The sequence below is a fragment of the Pelophylax lessonae genome, assembly GCF_965119305.1.
Source record: "Pelophylax lessonae genome assembly, chromosome: 11".
Taxonomy (NCBI): domain Eukaryota; kingdom Metazoa; phylum Chordata; class Amphibia; order Anura; family Ranidae; genus Pelophylax; species Pelophylax lessonae.
In genome coordinates, this window is record NC_138778.1 from 7,842,871 (window position 1) to 7,854,904 (window position 12,034).

A 12,034-nucleotide genomic window follows, 5' to 3' on the forward strand; every position below is an offset into this window, starting at 1 on the left:
TTCCAGATTCTCTGAATCTTTGGATGATATTATGCACTGTAGATGATGAACTCCAAACTCTTTGCATTTTTTCTCTGAGAAACTCCTTTCTGATATTGCTCCACTATTTTTCACTGCAGCATTGGGGGAATTGGTGATCCTCGGCCCATCCTGACTTCTGAGAGACACTGCCACTCTGAGAGGCTCTTTTTATACCCAATCATGTTGCCAATTGACCTAATAACTTGCAAACTGGTCCTCCACCTCCAGCTGTTCCTTATATGTACATTTAACTTTTCCAGCTTCTTATTACTACCCGTCCCAACTTTTTTGGAATGTGTAGCTCTCATGAAATCCAAAATGAGCCAATATTTGGCATGACCTTTCAAAATGTCTCACTTTCAACATTTGATATGTTATCTATATTATATTGTGAACAAAATATAAGTTTATGAGATTTGTAAATTAGTCCATTCCTTTTTTACTCACAATTTGTACAGTGTCCCAACTTTTTTGGAATTGGGTTTGTACATGGGCTTTACACAAACATCATGCCAAGACCACAGTGTACATTAGGCCAGCCAAGATGGACGGATATGAGACTGCCACTTCCCACATAAATAACAAGGCGGTATATCCAATACGAAGTGCATCAAAGGTTTCATAGCACTAGGAGGTACTCATACAAAAAGGAGCCAATAGTGCATTACGCCGATAAACAACTTTATTAAAACAGTGTAAAACTACTCACATTGAGATGAAAAACAAAATCGCTTGTGGATGCCGTGGATCGCGGACGCCTGCAGTGCGGTACCGCGAGATGTGACGAGACGTGACGGCGCGACACCCTCCGGCCCGACGCGTTTCCCCTCAGAAGGCGTCAGTTGGGATTGGAGGATGATCATCCTTCCTGGCCTAATGTACACTGTGGTCTTGGCATGACGTTTGTGTAAAGCCCATGTACATCCAGGTTGTGGTAAGAGGCTTATTCATTTATCTCACGTGGTGGCACTGCATTTGTGGGGGTGAAGATCGGCCCTTAGACCCTCCTTCCATCAGTTGGAGTTTATATGCTGCTAGATGGGGGAAGGTGGGTAAGGAGCCATCTTACACGGCTGTTGATTCACGGTTTCTTTACCATCTGGAATCATCAGAATTCCTGGACTTGTGTGAACAGGGACAGTCTCTAATATTCGGAGGACTCCAGAAAGAATTTTTTGTCACAATACACAAAATATTTTTGGACTTATTTATTGCACATTTATTGAGTCTAAGTTGTCACTTTTCACTTGGTGGGATTGGCACTTTATTCACACCTTATACATCTCTTCTGATGTTTCTTATTGGAGTTTATTATTGTATATTTATTGGTTATTATTTTGTTCCATTGGGTTGGAATCCCAGTTGCTGCCTATATTTAACCACTTTACCACCGGAGGATTTTGCTGTCTTACGTCCAGGCCACTTTTTGCGATTCGGCGCTGTGCGAATTTAACTGACAATTGCGCAGTCATGCGATGCCGTACCCAAACGAAATTGATGTCCTTTTTTTCCCACAAACAGAGCTTTCTTCTGGTGGTATTTGATCACCTGTGCGATTTTTACTTTTTGCGCTATAAACAAAAAAAGAGCGTAAATTTTGAAAAAATAACAATATTTTTCACATTTTTTTATATGAAATTCCCCCCCAAAAAAATGTAAAAATCAAAATTTTTTTTAATTTTTGGCCAATTTGTTTTCTGCTACATATGTTTGGTAAAAAAAATCACAAAAAGCGTATTTTGATTGGTTTGCGCAAAAGTTATTGCGTTTACTAACTAAGGAAAAGATTTCTGTAATTTTTGGTGTTTTTTTTTTAACGAGTAATGGCGGCGATCTGCGATTTTTTTTGCGGGACTGCGACATTGCGGCGGAAAAGATCGGACCCTTGACTGACATTTTTGACACTTTTGGGGGTACCAGTGACATTATTGCAGTAATCAGTGCTATACATATGCACTGTTACTGTAAAAATGACACTGGCAGGGAAGGGGTTAATTTTATTGGAGAGGGAGGGGTTAATGTATGCCTGGTGCTTACTGACATGTGTGGGGGGAGGTGACTGAGTGACACAGGGACAGATCACATGTTCAGCTATGCTGAACCGTGCAATTTGTCCCTTTCTGTCACTTAGGAGATCCACCCGCTCTGTTTACACAAGCGGGCGGATCTCCAAACTCGATTCCCCGGCGATCGGGGATGAGCGGCGGCGATCGCCGCCGCTCCTCCCCTGGCCCGACTCCCGCTGTGACGCCGCCTACAGGGAGAGGAGTCCAGCGACATAGGTCTATGTCGCTGTACGGAATCGAGCCACTTTGCCGCAGTACAGTCCCAGTGACTGGTCGGCAAGTGGTTAAGTTAGCGCACCCTTCTCATTTCACTTAAGCATACATGCTGACTTTATTGCTCTAATGAGTCTGAAATTCAAGACTTGGCTGGGTGTAACAAGATGTCCGCTGCCGCCTTCTGACTGCAGGCGTTCTGGTGTTCTATCTGAACTTTTTATGTCACACTGTATTTGCGCAGCAATTTTTCAAACTCGTTTTTTTTTAGAAAAAATGGTTTCATGAATAAAAAATAAAAAAAACACTGGCCTGTTGTGTATGGCTCCAGAGTGGTCCAGTCCATGCTTCTCAGGTCTGCTGAAGCTGACGAAGTCTTGCTTGGTCAATAGCTGGCCCTCACTAAAAGGTACAGCAAGACAAATAGCCAGTCTTGGCTTAAAGGTCCACAACTAGTCCATGAGAGAGCTTGAAGATACTGAATGGTAGCTGTCCATCTGGCCTATCCACACTAGCCTATGGTGGAGGTTAAAGATACTTTAACCACTTAAGCCCCGGAGGATTTGGCTGCTCAAAGACCAGGGCCTATTTTGCAATTCAGCACTGCGTGACTTTAACGGACAATTGCGCAGTCGTGCGACGCTGTACCCAAATGAAATTGACGTCCTTTTTTTCCCACAAACAGAGCTTTCTTTTGGTGGTATTTGATCACCTGTGCGATTTTTACTTTTTGTGCTATAAACAAAAAAAGAGCGTCAATTTTGAAAAAAATAACATTATTTTTCAATTTTTTTTATATGAAATTCCCCAAAAAAATGTAAAAATCTAAATTTTTTAACATTTTAGGCCAAATTGTTTTCTGCTACATATGTTTGGTTAAAAAAATCGCAATTAGCTTGTTTTGATTGGTTTGCACAAAAGTTATTGCGTTTACTAACTACGGGAAAGATTTATGTCATTTTTATTGTTTTTTTTTTAACGAGTAATTGCGGTGATCTGCGATTTTTTTTGCGGGACTGCGACATTGCGGCGGACAGATCGGACCCTTGACTGACATTTTTGACACTTTTGGGGGTACCAGTGACATTACTACAGTAATCAGTGCTATACATATGCACTGTTACTTCAAAATGACACTGGTAGGGAAGGAGTTAACTGTATTGGAGAACGAGGGGTTAAGTGTGTCCTAGGGGCGTGTTTCTAACTGTGATTGGCTGTGGCTACTGGTGTAAGAACAGAGATCAACGGTCCTACATAGTAGAACCGTCTGATCTCCATTCTTACACAGGGAAGATTGACAGGCGGCTTTGTTTACATTAGCCGCCTACCTTTCTTCTGGTGTAACGGACGATCGGGAGTGCCCGGCGGACATCGGGTCCGCCGGGCACACGCGCGGGGGGGCCCGTGACCGCGCGGGAGCGCGCCTCCGGCGGCGCGTGCTCGCTCCCTAGAGCCTCACAGGCTAGTGACGTACCTGTACGTCACTTTGCCTGTGAGGGGCTGACTGCCGACGTAAATAGTCGTGCGGCGGTCGGCAAGCGGTTAAAGATACTTTAATAATTTAATAAGCAGAGGGAATTTTCTGCTGTTTTGGGGTATTCCATATCCGAACCCTCTATTCCCTAGATCAGTGGTCCTCAACCCTGGTCCTCAGGGCCCACTAACAGGCCAGGTTTGCAAGAAAACTGAAATACATCCCAGGTGATATAATTTGCTGCTCAGTGATTGCAGTATTCTAGTCTGCATCTCCCCAAGGTAATACTTAAAATCTGGCCTGTTAGTGGGCCAGAGGACCGGAGTTGAGGACCACTGCCCTAGATCAGCCTTTTCCAACCTTTTCAACACAGAGGAACCTTTGAAATAACTTTCCAGTCTCAGGGAACTCCTGCTATAAATCACTGTACTGATACATTAGTGTGATGGTCAGTGGGAAGAATGCTCCTTACACTTGTGGTCATTGGGAAGAATTACCCCCCTTACAGATACCTCAAAGGATCCATGGTGTCAATGGGAACCTATCTGAGAGGCAGAAATTGCTCGTTGCTCAAGGAACCCCAAGCAAACTCTGGAGGAACCCTAGGGCGCCATGGAACTCTGGCTGGGAAACTCTGCCCTAGGCCATCTTTTTTCAGCATTTTTACCCCAGGGAAACCATTGAAATCATTTACAGGTGTCAGGAAACCCCTGTTAAGATTAGTCCATCGGGGTGGCTATTAGAAAAATGCCCCCTACATTGGTGGTCATTGGTCAGAATGCCACCCTTGCAGTCAGATAAAAAGATCATTGTTGTCATGCCTCTGGCTCTACCAAATAGGGATGGATATGGAACTATGAAGGCATCATCAGTTTGGAGGTGAATTAGCCACAGCTCAAGGAACCCCTAGCAACCTGTGGAGGGTTCTATAGAATCCTGACTGAGAATGGCTGTCACAGACAAATGAGCCAATAGAGAAGCAAAAATATGATAACTGAAGAAGAAGTCTGTTGGTCACTGTTGGTGGGTAAATAAGCATCTGGCTGCAGCTACAGGGTAAATCACTGTAACAAAAAAATATGAAAAAGAAGGCCCTTTTTGTTAGGTTTATTTAACCGCTTGCCGACCGCCGCACGACTATTTACGGCGGCGGTCAGCCCCTCCCAGGCAGAGTGACGTAGCCTGTGAGGGTCTAGGGAGCGAGCGCGTGCCCCCTGAGGCGCGCTCCCACTCCCGCGCCGTCACGGACCCCCCCGCGCGTGTGACAGGCGGACCCGATGTCCGCCGGTCACGCGGCGATCGTCGGTGGAGAGGGAGAAAGTCAGGCGGCTAATGTAAACAAGCCTCCTGTCATTCTCCCCTGTGTAAGAATGGTGATCATACGGTTCTACTATGTAGGACTGTTGATCACTGTTCATACACCTCAAGCCACAGCCAATCACAGTTAGAATCACGCCCCTAGGGACACACATAGCCCCTCCCTCTCAAAAAAAAGTTAACCCCTTCCCTGCCAGTGTCATTATTACAGTAACAGTGCATATGTATAGCACTGATTACTGTAGTAATGTCACTGGTCCCCCCAAAAGTGTCAAAAATGTCAGTCAAGGGTCCGATCTGTCCGCCGCAATGTCGCAGTCCCACAAAAAAAAATCGCAGATCGCCGCCATTACTCGTTAAAAAAAAAACACCAAAAATGACAGAAATCTTTCCCTTAGTTAGTAAACGCAATAACTTTTGCGCAAACCAATCAAAATACGCTTATTGTGATTTTTTTTTTACCAAAAATATGTAGCAGAAAACAAATTGGCCAAAAACTTAAAAAAATTTGATTTTTACATTTTTTGGGGGGGAATTTCATATAAAAAAAATGTGAAAAATATTGTTATTTTTTCAAAATGTACGCTCTTTTTTTGTTTATAGCGCAAAAAGTAAAAATCGCACAGGTGATCAAATACCACCAAAAGAAAGCTCTGTTTGTGGGGAAAAAAAGGACGTAAATTTCGTTTGGGTACGGTGTCGCACGACCGCGTAATTGTCAGTTAAATTCGCACAGGGCCGAATCGCAAAAAGTGGCCTGGACGTAAGACAGCAAAATCCTCCGGTGGTAAAGTGGTTAAATACCCCAGCGGTTACCACCAAGTTGGTGCTCATCTCCTGGCTCTATACCAGGGGCGTAACTACAGGGGTTGCAGGGGTTGCAATCGCTACCGGGCCCCATGCTCCAGGGGGCCCGGTAGCAAACCAGTGGGTTAACTTCTAGGATCTCAAAGGTCACACTTGCGACCGGGCCCTGGCATTTCACCACTGTGGGGAGGCCCCAAGATTGCAGGAAGGGGGCCCACTGCAGAACTTGTGAAAGGATCCTGATGCGGGACCATAATAAAAGGCCATGCAATGAGATTAAAGAGCCCCAGGATTAGTGGGAAGAGCCCCGGGCTTGAAGGGAAGGGCCCCGGCCAGGGGTCTGGGGGGCCCTTCATGGTTTCTTGCATCGGGGCCCTGAAGGTTCTAGTTACGCCTCTGCTCTATACTGAATACAAACTCTTCTGGAAGAGCCCAGAAAAAAAGAGAGAGACTTGTTTGGATTGCCGTGGGAGTTTGCCATCTGTGCCCATGGTTACCTGGTGTCCGGACGCATACATCCATTCATGTTTTTAACATTTTGTTGTGTTGTTACTGTTTGTACTGTTTTTGTATTTTCACCCCATCTTCATTTTTGCTAAACTCAGAGTTGCCAACAACATCATCTTTTATTAATGTTAGCACTTGGTTGCAACAAATAAAATATCATTGCGGTTTACACCCCATTGTGTCATTTTTTCATCCCAACAAGGCTCTCTTTTTTTCTGTGCTCTTCCAGAAGGGCAAATCAGTGGTAGAAAGACAAGGTGGGCCCATCAAATCCCGCAGGTCATAGGGGGTCATTGCTATGTACCAATTGGTATTCAGACTGTGGCTGCTTATTTCACACCTCCGGCCTCCCTATTGTGTTGAAGAAACTGTTTGTTGTTGTAAGTGTTGTTGTTTTTGCACAGCTTAGTACATACATTGTCTGCACAATTGCAGCACTTGCAATTCAATGAAGGAATACAAATACAATTCACTGCCTCTCACTCTCACTATTTGACATATTCGCATATTCGTCCTTGCACCTGTCCCTTGACCTTGTCCCCAACCGCCAAACACTACGTAATATACACTTAGAATGACTGCATACAAGGGGTACTGTACACATAGGGCCTTCCTAAAAGAAAGCATTAGTGGAAATATATTAAGCCCCCCCTCAAAATGTGCCACAGTATTATGAGCCCATCCTTTGTGATAAAGTAACCCTTGATCAGAGTGTAAAGCTGGATACACACTATACAATTTTCTTTAGATTTTTTCCTTTAGATTTACCAAAACCATATAATATGAGGTCAAACCTAAACACTTTAAATTTGTATGCAATCAGGCCGGACCTTGCACTACATAGTTGAAGGTAAAGCCCCGTGCACACGTACCGATCGTCAGCCGAAAGATCGGCTGTCTTTTGACCAGGGCTGTCGTGTCTGTTGAAAACTGCAAAAGACTGCACACGAATTTTGTTCGCTGACTGCAGAAGTGATGTCATGTGATGGTTAACTTTCCCTGTCTTTTTTCTTTTCTGAGCATGCCCAGTCTTGCAAATCTGCTGTCTGTCGGCCGAAATCTGTACTGACTGGCGAACAATCGGCCGTTCTGGTGTCGGCATACAAAAATTTTAATGCTTTCAGGACAGATTCTGTTCGGCCGAAAGTGCGCTGTCGGCTGTCGGAAACATCATACTAACAAGCCTACAATCGGCTGAACGGTCGTCGGCCGAATATTTACGGCCGACAATCGGTACGTGTGTACGGGGCTTTAATCAAAGGGAAATCTAACAACAAAAGTTGTATAGTGTGTATCCAGCTTAAGAAACATAGAAACATAGAATGTGTCGGCAGATAAGAACCATTTGGCCCATCTAGTCTGCCCAATATATCTGAATCCTATGAATAGTCCCTGGCCCTATCTTATATGAAGGATAGCCTTATGCCTATCCCATGCATGCTTAAACTCCTTCACTGTATTTGCAGCTACCACTTCTGCAGGAAGGTTATTCCATGCATCCACTACTCTCTCAGTAAAGTAATACTTCCTCATATTACTTTTAAACCTTTGCCCCTCTAATTTAAAACTGTGTCCTCTTGTGGTAGTTTTTCTTCTTTTAAATATGCTCTCCTCCTTTACCGAGTTGATTCCCTTTATGTATTTAAAAGTCTCTATCATATCCCCTCTGTCTCTTCTTTCTTCCAAGCTATACATGTTAAGGTCCTTTAACCTTTCCTGGTAAGTTTTTTCCTGCAATCCATGTACTAGTTTAGTAGCTCTTCTCTGAACTCTCTCTAGAGTATCTATATCCTTCTGGAGATATGGCCTCCAGTACTGCGCACAATACTCCAAGTGAGGTCTCACCAGTGTTCTGTACAGCGGCATAAGCACTTCTCTCTTTCTACTGCTTATACCTCTCCCTATACATCCAAGCATTCTGCTGGCATTTCGTGCTGCTCTATTACATTGTCTTCCCACCTTTAAGTCTTCTGAAATAATTACTCCTAAATCCCTTTCCTTAGATACTGAGGTCAGGACTGTGTCAAATATTCTATATTCTGCCCTTGGGTTTTTACGTCCCAGGTGCATTATCTTGCACTTATCCACATTAAATTTCAGTTGCCAGAGTTCTGACCATTCTTCTAGTTTTCCTAAATCCTTTTCCATTTGGCGTTTCCCTCCAGGAACATCAACCCTGTTACATATCTTTGTGTCATCAGCAAAAAGACAAACCTTACCATCGAGGCCTTTTGCAATATCACTTATGAAGATATTAAACAAAATTGGTCCCAGTACAGATCCCTGAGGTACCCCACTGGTAACATGACCTTGTTCTGAATGTTCTCCATTGACTACAACCCTCTGTTGTCTGTCACTCAGCCACTGCCTAATCCACTCAACAATATGGGAGTCCATGCTCAATGACTGCAGTTTATTGATAAGTCTTCTATGTGTTAAGCGATCGGAAATTTACAGAATTACATAAAAAGGACTGGTGCAGCCAGATTGAGGCTAAAACCAGGGGCAGCACTGGAGCGTGGAGAGATTGGACACCTCTTTTTTTTTTAAATACAGGAAGTGGGGGAAAAGCCCCCAAAAATACATTTTTAATCTAGGGCTCCACTTTATTCTCAGTCATTAAGTTGCATAGGCAACATTTTCTTGAAAAAAAATCAACTTCTTTTTCTCTATTTAGATGTTTGTTTTTTTTTTGTGTATTTAGCATTGTTTAGTTATCTTTATGTACTAGTAAGTAATGATCGACCGATATCGGTTTTTCATTGCCGATACCGATATTTTGGCCATTGGATATCGTTATCGGCCAATATTTTCATACATTTAAAAAAAAAAAATAATTTTTTTATTTTTAGCACTTGACAGGTACTCTTGTGGAAGGATCTGGGGGTCTAAAAGACCCCAATCCCCTCCTCTGCACTTAAAAGCATTCAAAACGCCAAGTTTGGCTGTTTTGAATGCTGTCATTTTTTTTAATTTGGCGCCGAGTACCCGGTAGTGATGTCATGACATAACTTCCGTTTTTTTTACATGGAGACCCGATCAGAGCCGAATGCGGCTTTGATCGGGTCTTCTCTTCAGCAGCCGTGCAGGCTGGTTGCCCGGGTCTTCCGGTGGGACGGGAGACCCCGGTGAGCCGCGGAAGGTGGCGGGAGGGGACGTCCCCTCCCGCTCCTTGTAATGACAGCCGAGCGGCATCTAAGCCGCATCGGTTGTCATTACAAGACTCCTAACCGTCGGCTATGGATGCCGGTACCGGGGTGATGCCTCTAGCTGCAGGCATCACTCCGGTACAGCACTTTCCTGAAATATTGGTAACCTCCGGGGCCGATTCCGATATATCTGGGGAAAGTGCATATCGGCCCCTGATATATTGGCATTGCCGATAATCGGTCGATCCCTACTAGTAAGTAATCTTTGATTTTTTTCCCTTTTTTTGTAATATATATATATATATATATATATATATATATTGTGAGGGATTAGCTCGGTGGCGGGTGTGGATGACCCCTTGGGGGGTGCGTTTTCCCAGAGAGGTAGCCGACAAGTGCTTGCAAACAAACAGTGTGGTTTATTAAATGGTGTTTTCTTCACCAGGCTGTATGCAGCAAAACATCCAAAATAAAATAAAACAGAAAATAAATCCTTGCCTCTGTGGGCGGCTACCTTCTCACAACTGGAACCTGCCTAAGTGTCTGTCTCCAACCTACCGTCGGGCAGACTTCCTTGTCCTCCAGCGGACACTCAATAGTCCTTTTATAATAGCTTCACAGGGCAACACAGTCCTTTGTTTCTTTCACATCAACAGTTCGTCTTCTCACCTTTGAGACGTATTCACCCTTGGTTACCGTCCCGGGCACACATCACTCCGGGGGGTCTTCTCCCAGGCCCACACATCCTGTCGGGAGGCACACGCTGACTGTCCTCCTGCTCCCAGCCCACATGGCTTCAGGACACAGCTTCTGGAGGCAGCAAACAATAGGACTTTCTCTGAACAAATTATAGAGCCTTAACTCCCTCATTCTGAACAGGTGGAGGCCTTTCAACTTCCTGCTGGCTAGCTCTGTAGCCAACACCCTAAATTAATTAATGGACTTTCTAAATCAGGTGGAAATGTATCTCCTTCCTGTGACTACATTCCCAGATTTAGCTGACTTCCTGTTACATACCCCCCCCTCTTGTTTCAACCCTAGGGTTGGGACACAGATTTCCAGGCACGCATGTGTCAAGCACTGCTGACTCACTGATAAGCCTCCTATTATCCTCAAGCTTCCGGATGAAACTGTTTTGTCATCTTCATTGACGGATTTCTCATAAATGCCACACAGTTTGTCTCTCATCTCATATACACATTCTTCAACTGCATTTTTGGCATCATTTTGCTCCTTCTCGTTTCTGTCATCTTCATTGACAGCTTTCTCATAAATGTCAGACAGCTTGTCCCTCATAACCGTCTGTCCAATCCACCACGGAGGACCGTGATCCATAGGCAACTCAATTGGGCTAGTCTTAATGTCTTCAACATTCTTAAGACGCCTCTCTCTGCAATCCATAAATGTTTTCCACAAAACTTTGAGAACCTTTGCTTCACTAAGCTTTGTTCCAAGTAGGGACTCTTGACATCCCTCTGTGACTTGAGTTGCCTCTCCATACATCTGTACACAATCATTGACTTTTTGTTGTAAAAGGGAATGATCTTCCTTCTTGAGCTTTGCTTGCTCTAAGATGCTGTGCAGAGGATTTTCCAATTGAGACAACAGGCTGTCACACATTTCTTCAAAGTGACCCCTGTTCCTTTTCCCAGAGATATCAATATCATTCAAACATTTCATATTCATAGGCAGATCTGAAGCATTTGCACTCATCAACTTCTTAAACTTTTCGCCCTCCTGAGCGAGTCGCAGTAAAGGCCTACTATTTGATTTGATATTCAGTTTATATTTCTTGCCAAACTCTTCACAGAAGTAGCCAACCAGAACATCATCAACTTTCCTTCCACCAACATAGGGGTCAAAGGCAACAACACAGTTGAACCCAGCGATCTGGGTGGTATCCATTATAGACCTCCTCTCTGCATCAGTGAAGAAGCATGGAACTGCAACACATTCTTTTACAGGTTTCTTCAATGCACTTTCTGCTGAACTATTTGACCGCTCAAGGTCACCTAGTTCTTTTTCTCTATCTGAATTCCACATGGAATGCATCTCAAGATCACGATCAAACTTCTGCCACCCGTCTTTCACCAGTTCCATTTTGGAAACACTCCCTGAAAGGCACTTATTCATTTGCTTCACGTTTTCACCAACAGCCTTAGTTTTCTCCACTAGGTTTTCAGCCTGAACTGAGAAATCACCACATTTCTTACTCAGCTCCTTTGTTTGCTGAAGCTCTAATGATACATTTTCCAATGCTTGAAGTTTTTGAAGGAACGGTTTATTCCAAAGGGGTGATTCAAGCCACGTGTCATCACATTTCTGAGGCTCACTCAGGACAGACCCCAAAACACTGATCCTTTTAAAAACTGCATCAGGCACACTATCCCCTCTTTGGGACAGATCCTCTGTTGCCTGGAATTCCTCTTCCAGTTCCTGCAACGGAATCTTCATCTCTTCTACTTGCTGTTCTAAGGCTC